The following is a 17,232-nucleotide window of genomic DNA, read 5'->3' as shown; positions in this document are numbered from 1 at the left end:
AAAATGGTTATACTAACTAAAGTAAAATAAAATGAAATTTTTAGAATAGAATTCGCTGGGTTACTTAAGTAATTAATTATAGTCAAGAATAATTTATATTTAAAACAATAATGGAAATTCATAATTGATAATTATAATATAGTAATTATAGTATAGAAATTGATAATTATAATATAGTAATTATAACAGAAATTGATAATTATAATAGTAATTATAGTATAGAAATTGATAATTATAATATGGTAATTATAGTATAGAAATTGATAATTATAATATAGTAATTATGGTATAGAAATTGATAATGATAATATAGTAATTATAGTATAGAAATTGATTATTATAATATAGTAATTATAGTATAGAAATTGATTATTACAATATAGTAACTATAGTACAGAAATTGATAATTATAATACGGTAATTATAGTATAGAAATTGATAATTATAATATAGTAATAATATTATAATTGTTCTTTAATAACATTATGCAAAGGATTTGGATATTAGCAACATTTTAAAACAAAGTAAATTGTTCTAAAAGGAGATTCTAATAAATATTTCAATGTAAGAAGATTTAACTTTTTCAAATGGGTTTTTTTCGGGAAAATTTAACAAATTCTAGGAATGCTCAAAAATCGTTAAAAGTGAGAATATTTCTTTAAGGAGAGAAAAACAAAAAACAGTAATTATTTTCCAACATTAGAATATCAGAACACAAATCATGTTTTTGTGTCCTGAAAAGTACCATCTGCGATGTATGCGGATTTGCAAATGTAACTGAATCTCGACTTTTCAACACTCGCAGCTCGTCAACCCTTTCAGGTCACTTGGGCAGAACGAAATTTACGTCTGAATGCGATGACTTTTTTTTCTAGTTTTTACTGTTTGCTTTTTATTCATTTTCTGAGTAAGAGCTTCTCACATTTAGTGAGTACTTTTAACTTAAAAAAATGTTGACTCTCTAATTTCCTTCTCGCTTTTGACTTTTTTTTTTAAATCCACACTTTAGCTCATGGATGCCAGATGTTGTCTTTTAGTGAAAAATTATTTCTTCCTGTTTTTCTTTATATCTTATCTTTTTTAAACGGATTAAATAATCTTCTTTTCCAAGAACCCATTCCTTTTCTTCAAAGTCTTCTCATGTGTATAATTTAGTTGTTTTTCTATCTATACTTTGTTTCAATCTGAGAAAACGGTAGATGCGTCGATGTCTGTTAACTGTATATGGTATTCCAATGGATGTAATGTTTCCAATAAATGATGGCATTTGTATATGCTTAAATTTGTTTTTTATTAATGATGGCATTTGTATGCTTAAATTTGTTTTTTTATTTAGTTTAACTAGTAACCATAGTACTGTAAATAGGTTTTGATGAAATAACGTACATTTTTCAATATTTTTAAGTTTTCAGTTCTAAACCAATTTGTTTTTATTAACAACAATTACAAACTTTTTTATGGAATGGCTTCTACCAAATCTGCTCTCGTATGACTTCTTACTTCATTCCAAAGTCTTCTTATGTGTATAATTTAGTTGTTCTCTACCTATACTTAGTTTCAATCTGAGAAAACGGTAGATGCGTCGGTGTCTGTTAACGGTATATGGTATTCCAATGGACGTAGTGTTTCGAATAAATGATGGCATTTGTATATGCTTAAATTTGTTTTTTATTAACTTAACTGATAACCCAAAGTAGTACTCTAAATAGGCTTTGATGAAATAACGTATTGTTTTGAACATTTTTAAAGTTTTCAGTTCTAAACCAATTTGCTTTTTGCAATTGCAATCCTTTTTCGGGAATGGTTTTTAAAAATTACTCTCATATAACTAATTTCTTCTCTTTTGTATAATTTAGTTATATTTCAACCTAAACTTTGCTTCAATCTGAGAGAATAATAGATGCGCCAATGTCTGTTAACGGTATGTGATTTCCCAATAAATGAAGTGTTTCCAATAAACGATGACATTTGTGTAATTTTTTTCAGCTTAACTGTCAGCCAAAGTAGTACTTTATAAAAGCAGCTATAAAACAAATCGTTGGATAAATTTAAATGTTTCAGTTTTGAACCTATTTGTGTTTATGAACATTTTAATTACAAATATTTTGATGGAACGCCTTCCATTAGAACTTTTTTCTTTTCTTCAAAGTCTTCCTTTGTATTGAGTTGCGTTAAAGATAAAAATCAATAAGATACGTTTAAAAATGATGAAACAAAACCTTTTTATCATACCACTACACTAGGAATTTATGTTAGGTAAATAGGAAAAAAAGGTACCAAAAATTAAAAAGTGCATAGAAAGTATTGATTTTCTTTTTAAATGTATTATTTCCACGTGAATATTTTTGTTAAAACTTATGGTTTCGGAGTAAATCTATCGAAATAGTTCACTAGACTAACAATTTTAAAACTTGTTTTGAGTTGTTATATCTCATTAAAAATTGGCGCCTAGATTTAAGAATAGTTTGGGGAGCTTTTCTAAAAAAATAGAAATTAATTGTTAGTCTTCATTGAAAGGAAAGTTAAAATTTGAGCTAAAGTCTATAAAACAATATCTTGGAGAAAGTTTTTTTGATCTATCACAAAACTATGTGCGGGGACTGATACTTTTAATATCAGCAAGTTGGTGCTCCTTCGCATTCTGTAAACTGTGTCCAACGTTGAGAATAGAAACAATCTTGTTGAATTTTTGCCCAAAGATGAATGGTCTCTAAGATCTCTGGACCTTCATCTATTGGATGATTTTCAGTTGGGTGCATACTTCAATGCAATAATTTTGTTTGCAATATGCAAAAATGATGCAATAATTTGGGCTGATTTTGGGCATTATAAGGGGAGTATGGTAAGATATTTCTATTGAAGTTGGATCTTATACATAATGATGTTTGTTTTGCCGCAAAAATATTTATTTCCGAGAAAATTTGTAGACACGATGTTTAGAAGATAATATTTCACTAATTCGGGAAACAATAGCTTAAAATATTTTTAATACAAAACAAGAATTTAAATTTTTACTAAAGGCAGATACAATGATATTTTCCGAACGAGAACTGAAATAGGAATTTTCTAATTTTTAATAATTTATGAACATTTTTGTGGTTTCTTGCTTTTTCTATTTTAATGAAAAGAATTGAATAAAAAGAATTGAAGGCCAACTATAATTATCTTTTAGCATTTCAACAATATGTATCGCAAAAATTTCAGATAAATAATTTTGTACCGAATCAACATGCTTTAGAGCATTTTTATTCGTATATCCTTCGCTTTTCTTCAATTGATCGTTTAAATATTAGTGCAAAAGGGTTTTAAAATAAAGATGGGGATTTTTTTGCATTAACCTGAACATATGTTTTTTTTTCTTTTTAAATCATTATAAGTTAGCTTATGAAATTTTAAAAATTTACTTTTGTATGTATAAAAAATATGCGAGATTAAATATCGTTAACAGAAATAAATTTTTGAGATTAAAGCCATTTTATTTGGGATTATAACTATAACTGTTTACCTTCAATTAAAAACTTGGAAGTAAAAAAAAACTATTTAAAATCTGAAGAAATGATTAATATAATTTAATTAATTTTAACTCTTGACTGGTTATGGCTTTATTTTAGCTGATTATTTTAATATTTAAATGAAAACGTTTTAAGTAATCTGTCTTTTTAATTAAAATAATTGGTTCGGGTTTTTATGTATTTCCCATGTCTAATTAAAAAATAAAAGTCTTTAAATGATTTTTTACTGAAAGGCATTTCTTAGTCATTATAGAAGCATATTTATTTTATTGCAATATTGCAGCTATTACATCTGTTGAGTGTTTATTGAGCGAAGTTAATATAATATAAATTTTTAAAGTATAGTACAGTAATACAGAAGCATATTTACATTAATATAGTACAGTAATATAATAAAACAGTACAGTAATATAGTACAGAAGCATATTTATTTTATTGCAATAATACTGCTATTACATCCGTTGAGTGTTTATTGAGCGAAGTTAATATAATATAAATTCTTAAAGTATAGTACAGTAATACAGAAGCATATTTACATTAATATAGTACAGTAATATAATAAAGCAGTACAGTAATATAGTACAGAAGTATATTTATTTTATTGCAATATTACTGCTATTACATCCGTTGAGTGTTTATTGAACGAAGTAAATATAATATAAATTCTTAAAGTATAGTACAGTAATACAGAAGCATATTTACAGTAATATAGTACAGAAGCATATTTATTTTACTGCATTATTACTGCTATTACATCCGTTGAGTGTTTATTGAACGAAGTAAATATAGTATAAATTCTTAGAGTATAATACAGTAATACAATTACGTAAAGTATAGTACAGTAATACAATTAAATTCGTTATATAATTCAAGAAGCATGAAAACTAATTAAAAAAATTTTCTCAATAATTTGAATTCTAGCATTAATTGTGCCTACATATTTATTATTTGTTTTTGAAATTACAGACAACATTTTAATAATTTTTAAAACTTTTAAAACTAAACTTCACTGTCCAGATTTTAGTGTAGCTCAGCGCCAAAAATGTTCACACCTATTTTAAATCAAAGTGCTGTTTTGAAACACCATGCATAATTTTTGGATCTTGGTGCTTCACAATAACAAGCATGCTCTTTTAAACTAACCTCTACCATCTTTGTTATTGAGTAACTCTGAAATTTTTAATTTCAGTAAGATGTCATACACATACAAGTTAGTTTTATATTATATTATTAATATAGATGAAGAATCATTAATTTAGGATGCATCAATACAGTATTCTTAAAATAAAGTTAGTCTGTTAATCAGGCATACACATACATATTATTAATATAGATAAAGAATCATTAGTTTATGATGCATAAATACAATATTCATAAAATAAAATTAGTCTGTTAATCAAACATACACATACATATTATTAATATAGATGAAGAATCATTAATTTAGGATGCATCAATACAATATTCTTAAAATAAAATTAGTCTGTTAATCAAACATACACATACATATTATTAATATAGATGAAGAATCATTAATTTAGGATGCATCAATACAATATTCTTAAAATAAAATTAGTCTGTTAATCAAACATACACATACATATTATTAATATAGATGAAGAATCATTAATTTAGGATGCATCAATACAATATTCTTAAAATAAAATTAGTCTGTTAGTTAAACATACACATACATATTATTAATATAGATGAAGAATCATTAATTTAGGAAGCATCAATACAATATTCTTATAATAAAATTAGTCTGTTAATCAAACATACACATACATATTATTAATATAGATGAAGAATCATTAATTTAGGATGCATCAATACAATATTCTTAAAATAAAATTAGTTTGTTAATCAAACATACACATACATATTATTAATATAGATGAAGAGTTATTAGTTTATGATGCATCAAAACAATATTCTTAAAGTAAAATTAGTCTGTTACTCAAACATACACATACATATTATTAATATAGATGAAGAATCATTAGTTTATGATGCATCAATGCAATATTCTTAAAATACGTTTTCAATAAAAACAGCGACCAGAACATAATGCAAGCTAGTCATAAATTAATTCAATCTCTAAAACTCTTCATAAATTATCTAAATGCCGTAAAATATACTTACATTCTTAAAGATTGAAATATAATAATTTTTCTATACAATCACTAACCTTTAAACAGACTGATCGTTTCACATTTGAGTTAGTTTGTATAGAAATTTCTCCTCAATACATAACTTTCTCAGAAAAACAAGAAGACTTGTTGCTTTTCTGCAAGAAAAACACAGTGTAAAGGGATGTTTGAAAAGGGCTCAACCCCCCATATGGCTTGAATTTTTGGTTACATTTTTGATTTACTTTTTCTTAATAGTGTTTTGTTCTTAACATAGCTTTAACAACAGAATATCATTCAATACCACCAAACTTTTCATCAAAAGTAGAAAACAAGTGACTTTATTAAATTACAAGAAACAGCGTTTAGGACTTCTGTGCTTTTTTCACCAAAAATTATATTATACGAAATAATAAAAAATAATATTATACAAGTAGTAATTTAATATTGTACATTTGTCTGTTTTCTAGATCGTGTAAAAATTTCATTTATTATTGTTTTAAACTGATAAAAAAATGTTTGTGTTGAAAAATCTCTTGCAACACAATGTAAATTTTGCAAAAACAAAAGTATTTATCAAAAATGTAAAAACAAACGAGCATATAACATCTTTTACGTCACTCTTAGTTTATAGAACCATTTTATTAGTCCACCAGAAATAGATTATTGATTACATTTGACGCAAAATTGACTGTTCCATTAAATTCAACTAAATTCAAGGCAGGGAAAGCTTGGTTAATTGTACTGAAAAATCTACTCACTCAGATCCGAAGTTAGCCGAACTGAACCATACTAAAAATTTTAAATATGAAAATTATAAAATTATTATTTAAAAATCATGAAAATAAATTTTAACTTGAATCCATACAGTCATTTCAATAACAAAACTTTACGAATTTACTTATTACTATGCAATCTGAATCTGAATTGCCCAGTGAAAAGTAAATTCGTATTTTGTATTGAAATTCATTGTTTAATTCCATAAAGTATTTTGATGATACCTTTCAACTTAGTTTTAAAAATACCCAGTTACTATTAATTGAATGTTGAGATTTAATAAACATTATTTTTTTTCTCACTGCAATACAAAAATATCATTGACAAAAAGTTACATGCAGCCAAAATGAAATCATAATTATCACATCATATGGGAAGAAAAGAAAATAAGGTTTACTCGTCAAATTTCTATAATTGATTTATTTATTCATATTAATTTATGCTTATTTACTTTTACCATCTATTAACTTTTGCGTTATGAATTGTTTTTCCTAACTCAAATATTTTAGATTGAAAAGCTCTGAATATCTGTTTGAAATAAAAAAAATTTCTACAGGTATTAAAATGTATTTACATCTACTATTTACATCTATTGTAATACATCTATTGTAATACGATGTATTTACATCTATTATAAATTTTTAAGACCCATGTAATCTGAAAAAAAAAATATGTGTATATAGTTGTATAGTTGCCACCATGTTTGATGTTGAGATAAACTAAATACTTTTTTAAGTACAGAACTGTAGTTATCGTGCAAAAAATTACATAAAATTTACAAAATTATACGTTTTCTAAGAACTAGTGCGAATATATAAATAAAAATGTGCTTACTTTTTAAACGAAATATTTTTGCAATTAAGCCGTAAATTGATTTTAATGTGCATGAAAATATGTATTGTGAATAAATAAGCAAGTAAAAAATGAATAAATGAATTACTGAAACTGTAACAGTTAAAAAGTAAATAAAAAATGTGACTACTTGCTCTGTAAAAAAAAGTTGGTTACCTGAACCCCTAAAATAGTGGCAGCTGCACACCAAATTTTTTTACAGTATAGGAATTCTGTCAAAAAACTCAATAGATTTTTAAAGTCTAATGACAAAAAAAATAATAAAATGAAAAAAATATATTCTAAGTTATTAATGCAAATGGACGAAATTGCATTACGAACTTAATTAAACTCAATTATCTTAAGAAAAAAAAACAATATTTAAAGGAGATTAAAACAATATTACAAACAATATTTTATATAAAAACGGAGTTAAATACTGTGCAATTTTCAGAAATACGCTCTTTGAGCCTTTTCCACTTTCTTAAATACACATTTTGAGCTGCGTTTATTCTCTTAATTACGCATTATGAGCTATGTCTATTTTTCTTAAATACGCATTTTAGGAAGTGACCATTTTCTCAAACGCTCATTTTGAGCTATGTCCATTTTCTTAAATATGCATTTTAAGCTAAGTCTGTTTTTTTAATCACACATTTTCAGCTATGTCCTTTTATAAGCACCCATTTTAAGCTATGTCAGTTTTATTATTTATGTATTTTGAGGTATGTCCGTTTTTTTAATCACGCATATTAAGCTATATCCGTTTTTTTAGTCACCCACTTTTAACTATATCTAAGACAAAAAACTCAACAGCGTTTTTTTGTTTTGCTATTAACAACTGAAATAATTAGCATTTCAGTACTTTTTCAACATTTTATTAGTCATTGGTAATTAATGCCAATTTTATGTTACATAATTTCCATTATATACTTAAATTAAATTCATAAATTTTGCATATATATATATATTAAATTTATCAGAGAAAAAAAACACATTTTATAACATACAACTCTAATATTTTCTTTAAAAATAATTTGTAAGAAAATATATATTTAAATTTCCATTTGAAACTTTCTACAATTTATTATCTTACAATACGTCCTTGTTAAGAAGATTAAAATGTAGCAGTTGCTAAGATAAGAAAATCACAACGCAATTTTTATTATAAAAATAAGCAATATTTACGCAAATTTACTTCCGTATCACAGCTGTTAGGAATTATCTGTTTAAAGAGAAATCATTTATCATTTTTTATTTAAATTTAATTTGGAATATCTACATCTTTTGTAAATTTTAAGATAATTCATTGCAATCATATCTATATGATACTCAACAGTTTAATGTTCAAGGACTAAACACAGACAATTTAATTTAAAGAGAAAAACGGAAGGCACAAAATAAAAACCTTGAAAATATTGTCTCATTTTTTTAAATATTCTTATTTAATTCCTTTAATATTCTGATTTTTCTTTAATATTCTGTTTATATGTTCTGATAGCATTTAAAAGCAAATATGAAAATTTGTGAAGAAATTCCAAAAGTAAAACACTCTCAAATTTACATTTATGCCTGAGTTTTGAATTTTCTATTTTATTCTGCTTAATAATTTAGGTAAAAACTAAATTCAATTAGAATAGATTCTCAACTTGTTCAAAATGCTGACTATTTGAAATTATGACTAAAATTGTATTAGTAATTGCGAAACATTGCAAGATAAAGCATATAGGTTTAAGTATTATTTTAAAATTCTTTTTCAGGTTAGCTCACATATTATGGAAGTATCAGGATAGCAAGTAATTAAATTTCAATTTTTGACGGAACACCACCCTTAAGTTTACTAAGCACTTTAGCCTAGTGCATATTTTAGCCGAGATGACTAATTGGTAAATCCCTTGACCAGCTAAACGGGGGTTCGAATCCCTGCGTTGACACCGTATTATTTCCTTCCACGAATGAGTTTCCAGTTACCTACACTTCCTAACTGCTTAATACAATAACGTCTGGTATTTCCAATCTGTCACGATAGATATCACCTCTAGATAAGCTAATTACGCAACATTTCACGCTTCACTTGACAAAACACAACTCAACCACAACTCAAACACAACTCAACCATATCTATGACATTCAACCACAACCTAACTTCAATATCTATTAGCTAACGAAAAGCCTAACTCAAATGTCAAATTAAATTTCATTTTTATGGTCTTGAAACCACGCTAGTTGTAAATGGTTACATAACCGTATGGTTTTGCCTTTACGGTTTCTTAATATGCAAATTGTAAACGGTTTCAAAGCCGTAAAAGTAAAGTAATGTTCCTAACCTTAAGCTCTACGGTTAATTGGATGAACAGATTGCATCTGGTTATTTTACAGTAATTTTAGAATGGAAATTCTAATATTGTACATTCTCCATGTAAGTTGATTTTGGCCATTTTAATTATCACCGATAGAAGAGTATATACTTTTATTTTCACTTTGTTACTTTTAAAAATTAGTACTTTTAGTTTAGGAAGGTGCTTTACTTTCAGGAAAATGTACTGTTATTTGATTTTTATTGTTAAAGCTCAAAAATTGCTTCGATTTATGTTTCTTCGAATAAGTTCTAAGAATAAAACTTTTTTTTTAAAAAATAAATATCATGATATATTTAAAATTCAATGTCTCCCTTCATGTAGCCGTGTAACTTATGATTCATTTTTAAATTCATTATTTTTTAATTTGTTTTCTCCTGAGGTATTTTTTTTTTCGGAAAAAAATTCTCAAAAACTTACTTTTAAATAGTTTCATTTTTTTTAAATCTATACATTTTTTCTTATAAAGATGATAGTTCTAAATTTGCTTTTAATCTTGCAGAAAACAACTATATCAAACATAAATTCATCATTGATTAAATAAAATGGTTGGTTACTACTGTATAACGTATTATTTATTTATTTATTTTAAGGACTGACCCGAATCTGAGAGAGCAATAGAGCTAATTTGCAATTGCTTTTTTCAGCAAAATTTTTTTTAAATTTTATTCTATGTGCCTCGAGTAATGTGTGTAATAAAAGCTGGAATAGAATATTGAATTAAGGAGTAAAATTTTCATGTGTTCGACAATTTTAAATGCTTTTTCTGCCCTACTTATCTATTTTCAAAGATAATTAATTCACGAATGCCATTTAAATAATTTCAGACCCTAAGCTGTAAATGCAATAGAGAATATCTGCTTGTTTACCTAAGTTTTTAAATTTGTAATTATATGCACATGGAATGCAGATTGATTACTAAATATCAAATACCAAATTTCATTACAGTGTTCAATTATGATACAAAATGTGCGAGACAATTTTAAATCTTTAAAGTGAAATAGTTCACTATTGCCTATTTAACCTCCATATAGCATCTATACTGATTCTGACACATACTATGATCTTTTGATGATCTTTAAACTGGTGTACACTTAATGCACGAATGCATACATTGTGTACCTCATATCTGTGTCAGGAAGAAATGTTTCCTTCACGCTTTGTGATAATTGCCTTGTTCAGGGGAAACCCTTTCTGCCCACAATACTTTTGTATCTTTAGTTCACATTTTTTCACTTATTTCTCACTGCCATTGTTAAACTTTCCCCGTTTCTCAATGTTGTGACAAGAAATTCTGAAGTTTTTACTAACTGTTAAAATTGAAAAATTGATTTCCTTTTTTTAGACCGCTTTTATATCTGTTATTGTTACGAGTTACAAAACCAAGAATTGTAACCCTTTGACAAAAGATTTAAACTTATCGAGTTGGATGATTTATCAGCTTTCTATTAATTCAAGCTACACCGTTTCCTGGTCTGATTCCTTTTTTTTTTCTAAATGCATTTTGCTTTTTGTGTGTGCGACAAGTAAATTCTAAGTTCTAAAAACACTTTTATCTTTTAACGCTTTCCTTTTTTTCATTTCATTTCTATTTGGCGTTTATTAAGAAAATTTGGCGCAGAAAGCCTTTGCAACCCCAATTGCGATAAAAACTTAGTAAAACAGCGTCTTCAATAAAGAAAGAGGTCAAGTTCCCACGGTAAGCCGCTAGGTTTGGCGCAGTTTATGTGTACAAGTGTGTTATCACATTAGGTTATTAAAGAGCACATTCTAAATGAGGAAAGTACTCTCTCTTTTTATCAACTATTTGAAACCGACAGAAGTTTTAACTCATTTCCTGTTATTTGTTGGGTTTCGCCTTAAATACAGAACCGTTTCATCTATTACTTACGGTAGCTAATTGTATCAAAGTACCAATTTCCTTTCTTTTTTAACTCTTCCAAAATGTTGAACAATTCTCGGCATTTCATATTTTTCTCTGTTATTTTACATGACGAGCTGTCTTCTTTTCATTTTTTTATCCCCACTTTACCCATCTTCATTTTTTTCTTCTCTTTTTTTTTCTTTTCTCCTCATCAGAATTGTAACAGCTGGATAGTACGAATGATAACTCAATTAGAGATAGGTGCTACAATACCGAAAGAGAGGGGTGGTATTTCTTTTGGAAGTTTTTTTTTCATCAACATTTCTTTTGTATATCGTCCAATGAAAAATATTTATCGTTGAGGTTTCTTGATATGAAGATGATAGATAGAAGATTTTTTCAAAATTAACAATAAAATCTTGTTTATCGATTAAATATAACTTAAAATGATTTGTGCATGAAATCAAAAATTACATTAAATATACCTAATTTATATTTAAGCTTATTTACGTTATAGAAATTGTCTAGCGAACATTTTATTTCCTATTATAGTCTCTTTAATATTTCTTTTGAATATTATCCAAAGAAAAAAACCCCTCAAAATTAAGGGTTTTTAATGCGAAGTTGAAGGGAATATTTTTTTTTCTCAGAATATACGAATTTATTGTTCATGTTTAGAAGTATAAATTTAAAATGTTTTGATGATAAGACCGAAATTTCCATTAAATATATATCTAAGCTATATCAATTGTATTATACATATTCCATTATCTGCTGAAGTATTTTTTTCCTTCAGCATTTTTCTTTTGCTCATTATCTAATGGAAAACATTATAAGTTTAGGTTTTTTAATATAGAGTTGATAAGTATAAATTTTAGGAATAATCGTATTTAAGTGACCGCGAATAAAAATATGACTTAAATGAATTGTGGAAAAAATTACAAGAGGAATTAAATGAAAAAAACTTAATATGAGGCTGAACCATATATTTTTTGTCTTCATAACAATCAAATTTTGTGTCCACCGAAAATGTCAAATAGTTGGTAAATAAATTTAAAAAATATTACTAATGTATCCTAATTAGGTGTAACTATATAGCAATTATAAATCTAAAAAATTGCAAAAATGTAAAAATATAAAACGAAAGAAAAGAGAGTTTACATTTTTAGAACGTTGACATTTTAAAACTATTGTAATTTCATAATTAGTGATATCTATTTGCTAGTAGCTTCGATTTATTCGATATCGTCGCTAAAATGCCTTTTTTTTTAAGAACCCTTTCTGCTTGTGGTCAGTTAATCGTAGAACGTAGGAGCGATGATTTTATCTCCTATAGCTTATAAGAGCACTCACTCAGTACATCAAAAAAAAAATTTTTTTTTCTTTAGCTTTTATAGATTGTGGATGCGGATGATGAAATTAGGTTTTTATAACACGTTCATAGACGAGATACCATAATTATGTGTTCTTGCAAGAATTAATGCTTCGAAAAATTGTAATTGGTTTTCAAATAAATAAATAAATCAAAAAGTTAAAACTTGGAATCAGTTTTGCACTCCTGAAGTTTGCAGCATTTGTATTTATAACATAGGACCACGAGGTCAATGTTACAGAATTAATATTAAATATACTTCTGATGCTTCTGGCGATATACAAATGCGATTTATGGAATTTTTCTTTTCTTTTGTAAATACATTATGTTGTAGTTTAATTAAGTTGTACTGTGCGCCAAATAAAAAATAAAGCGGAACTTCCTAATAACAATACTATTTTTGCTAATAACTATATACTTAATTACAATATAATTGAATCTAATTGTTTGACGAATAAATTATTGCTAGTATAAATAAATTTTTGAAAATATTAAATAGTTATTAATAAAAATTCTTTGACTGTTCTGAAATATATGTTTGCTTACGTTATAGCTAAAGGTAGTACTTCCCATAAAGTGAGAGTTTTTTTAAATTTTTTTTTATGTAGATAACAAGTAACTTTGCCAACCAGAAATTACAAATGGTAAACTTTGCTTATCAAATTTCTAAATTTTTAGTGAAATAGGAAGCGATGAAAATAAATTTAAGCAGCATAAATAACAACAGAATATGACTCCCATAGAAAATATTTAGTTATTTTCCTTTTTCCAATTTATATAGACGCGGATAGGGATTTTTTATTCAAAGTTTAAAACTGAGCAAAATAAAGCTAGTTGATTGTATCTAAAATAATAATAACTTCTGTTGGGAAATTTACCGTTAAATGGGGAAAAAGAGTTTTTTTTCCTCTAAAATTCTTTATAAAAGGTTATTTTGAGTTTGCGAATTTACATATTTTTATAAGTTTCAAACTTTCTTCGCAAAAAAACCTCTCAGTATCTTATTTTATGCTAAGATAGCTGCCCAACGCATAAAGAAAAGGGAAGATAGATACACGTGAATAACTTGTGAATTAAGTCATCGGATTTTTATGTACAGTTGGGCAAAAAAAAAAAAAAATGGTTCACCCTGAATAACTTTTCATCTAAGGATCAGATCTTCACTTTCTAGGACTCATTCTTAATGGCTCAAGGGGGAGACCTCAAATATGCTAATTAATTAGTGATAACGAAACTTTAAGACACGAAATCAGAATAAACATAAAATCTGGAAAACATACACTTTTTTCAACGGATTCCCATTTCTGATCGCCGAAACATAAGGGGTAGTCGCAATAGATTGCGTGGAAATATGGTCCCCATAGTTTGGTCAAGAGAGTGATTCAAAGTTTGGACCCCTTAATGTCCAAATAAGTTTTAATAAATCTTTATTATTTTTTGTTATTTCATTAAATAATAGTCGAAATAATTTTGAATGGAAGGTATGCAATTTTTTACATCATTTTAAAGTATATAATTTTATATGGTAAAATGCAAAACTTGAGAGAAATTGGTTGAATGGTTCTTTAATCATATTTCCAAGATTACGGCTACCCCCTATATTTTGGGGATCGAAAATCCGAATCCTTCGAAAAGAAAGTTCTGTTCATCCAGAAAAGTACGTTTGTGTGTACGTACGAAACTTAAAATATCGTCTGCACTAATTAGCATATTTGAGGTCACCCCGTCGAATCATCAAGATTGAATCCTGAAACGTGAAAATCCGATCATTAGATCAAAAGTTGTTCTGGGCGGTCCCTTTTTTTGTGCATTGTACATAATAGCATACAATCTGACGTTAAACATTTGAATTAACTAGTCCTGACAAAAATTTGAAATTCAAAATGAGAAAAAAACATCCCTTTTCAATGATTTGTTTTCATTTTTATTTGGATAAGTTTTTAACCGTCAAAGTATCAAAAACAAAGAAGTAGATAAAAAAAATCTGAAAAATTTGTCCCAAGAGTTTGGAAAGGTGATGGCACGAATGTTTTAGCTTTTTAACGTTTTAAAGTTCCTTGATGCAATATAAATGATTTTCCTAAAACTATATAAGCGAGTAACATTTATAATAATAAACACAGTTATAAGGATTATAAGAAGTAACGGCATTCAGTGCGACGGTACTTTTTACCGTGAAATCCATTTTTATCGAAAAATGCTACTGAAGAAAAAAATCTAATAAACCATTATTTTTACAGTATTAATTACCGTAAAATCACTGAATCACTCTAATTAAATAAGTATTACTGTTAAAATGACAGTATAATATTTCACAGTAAGAATGGATTTTACGGTAAAATGGACTTTAAGGATGATTCAAGTGCCTGTTTTTAATATCGTAATTTGATACGGAATTTTTTACATTGCATCTGTAATCAATGCGAAAATCTGTATTTTTTATCAAAAACTTTCATTTTATCACATATATTAGTTAACTTTTTATAAATTTATTATTAAATACCAATTTTGTTATAAGTTGCGAGAATCATATAACTAAGATTTTTACCTCATTTGATACTTTTTATACAGTAAAATAACAAAATACAATCAATTTAATCAATAAGTAATTTGATACGGAATTTTTTACATTGTATCTGTAATTAATGCTAAAATCTGTATTTTTTTAATCAAAAACTTTTCATTTTATCACATATATTATTTAATTTTTTATAAATTTATTATTAAATACCAATTTTATTATAAACTGCGAGAATCATTAACTAAGAATTTTACCTCATTTGATACTTTTTATACTGTAAAATAACAAAATACAATCAGTTCAATCAATAAGTAATTTGATACGGAATTTTTTACATTGCATCTTTAATTAATGCTAAAATCTGTATTTTTTTTATCAAAAACTTTTCATTTTATCACATATCTTATTTAACTTTTTATAAATTTATTATTAAATACCAATTTATTATATACTGCGAAAATCATATAATTAAGATTTTTACCTCATTTGATACTTTTTATACTGTAAAGTAGCAAAATACAATCATAATATACAAACGAAGCAAAACATACGCGGTAAAAATACGCAATTGGCTGATATATAAAACCTACATAAACAAAGAAAAAAAAAATCCCTTCGCAAAACAAAGAGCCCATTTAAATAACAATGAATTTACTCTGCCTCGTTATAAAGACAGGAAAAGAAAAGCATCGTAGTTCATAAAGCCAATCAATCCATATTCACTAGAGCATTCTGGACTTAACTGATCCCGCTTCTTTTCCTATTTAGTGAAATTCTAAACCTGCCAGAGAATGAAGGCAAAAATAGGATATAGACTAGAAAGAAAAAGTGTAGCATGTTATTGAGCAATAGAATAAAAATCGGCTGGGTTTAAGACTTTCTTCCAACAAAGACCGTAGCCATTTAATGAAAAACGTTTCGTTTTTATTTCCGGATTACGATTCTGCTACCACATAGGGACGGAATAAAAATTCCCCCCTTTAAAAACTACATCGGAATGCGATAGGAAAGAAGTAAAGTTGTTTGATAGTGTGGGGAGGAGTTATAAAAGCGCAGTCAAAGTTAAAGAGGCAAGTGGCTAAAGTGCTGCGCCATCATGGGAAATACTGGGTAAAGCATAGGTTAATAACCCCTGCGGGTATTTTTAAGGGAATTTCCACTATTCTGGGGTGAAATCAGATTTTTTATATATTTTTTTACATTATCTGCAAACGTCAGGAAACGTTTGAGTGAAAGTTTGATTCTTTTACGTCTTTCGAGTACTGCTTCTTATGGGGAGAAAAAAAAATTAAAAAGTTTTAGGAGTTTTTTTTTCCCCTTTTTTTTTCTTTGCTGGTAAGGGTGTAAGTGAGGTGAGTATTTGAAAAGTTTCCGATCTCTTCACCTTTCTTTTCTTTAGAAAAAATTGAAGTTTTTCCTTCGAATGTGAAAAAAAGTAGAAAAAATAACGTTCGTTTTTATTTCAGAGTTGGGATTTTTTTTCCAACCTTTTTTTGAATAGGCTCTGTCCAAAAAAGTACATAAATGTCATAATATTCCAAAGAAAGCTTATCACGGTGAATTTTAAAGCCAATTAATCTTTTTGTGACGCTTATATTTCCGGAAAATTTGATAAAAAATGTCTTTTATGCGGAACCATATCATATCCTTATTTAACAAAAAAAAAAGATAAATCTCCTACATTATATTTCTATAAATATTTCTCACTGAATAAATTTAAAGATACAATTACGGAAATTTTTTTTTGTTAATTTAGAGTATCCTAATTGTTTGAAAATATTTGTAATTGTTTATTTAATGTTTAAATAATAAAAACTCTAATTTTTAATAATGGTTTATTAAAATCTGTGTAAAAATATTCCATCT

The sequence above is a fragment of the Parasteatoda tepidariorum genome, chromosome X1 (genome assembly GCF_043381705.1).
Source record: "Parasteatoda tepidariorum isolate YZ-2023 chromosome X1, CAS_Ptep_4.0, whole genome shotgun sequence".
In the NCBI taxonomy this organism is placed as follows: Eukaryota; Metazoa; Arthropoda; class Arachnida; order Araneae; family Theridiidae; genus Parasteatoda; species Parasteatoda tepidariorum.
The sequence above is the reverse complement of the archived record's forward strand: the minus strand, read 5'-3'. Positions refer to the sequence as shown.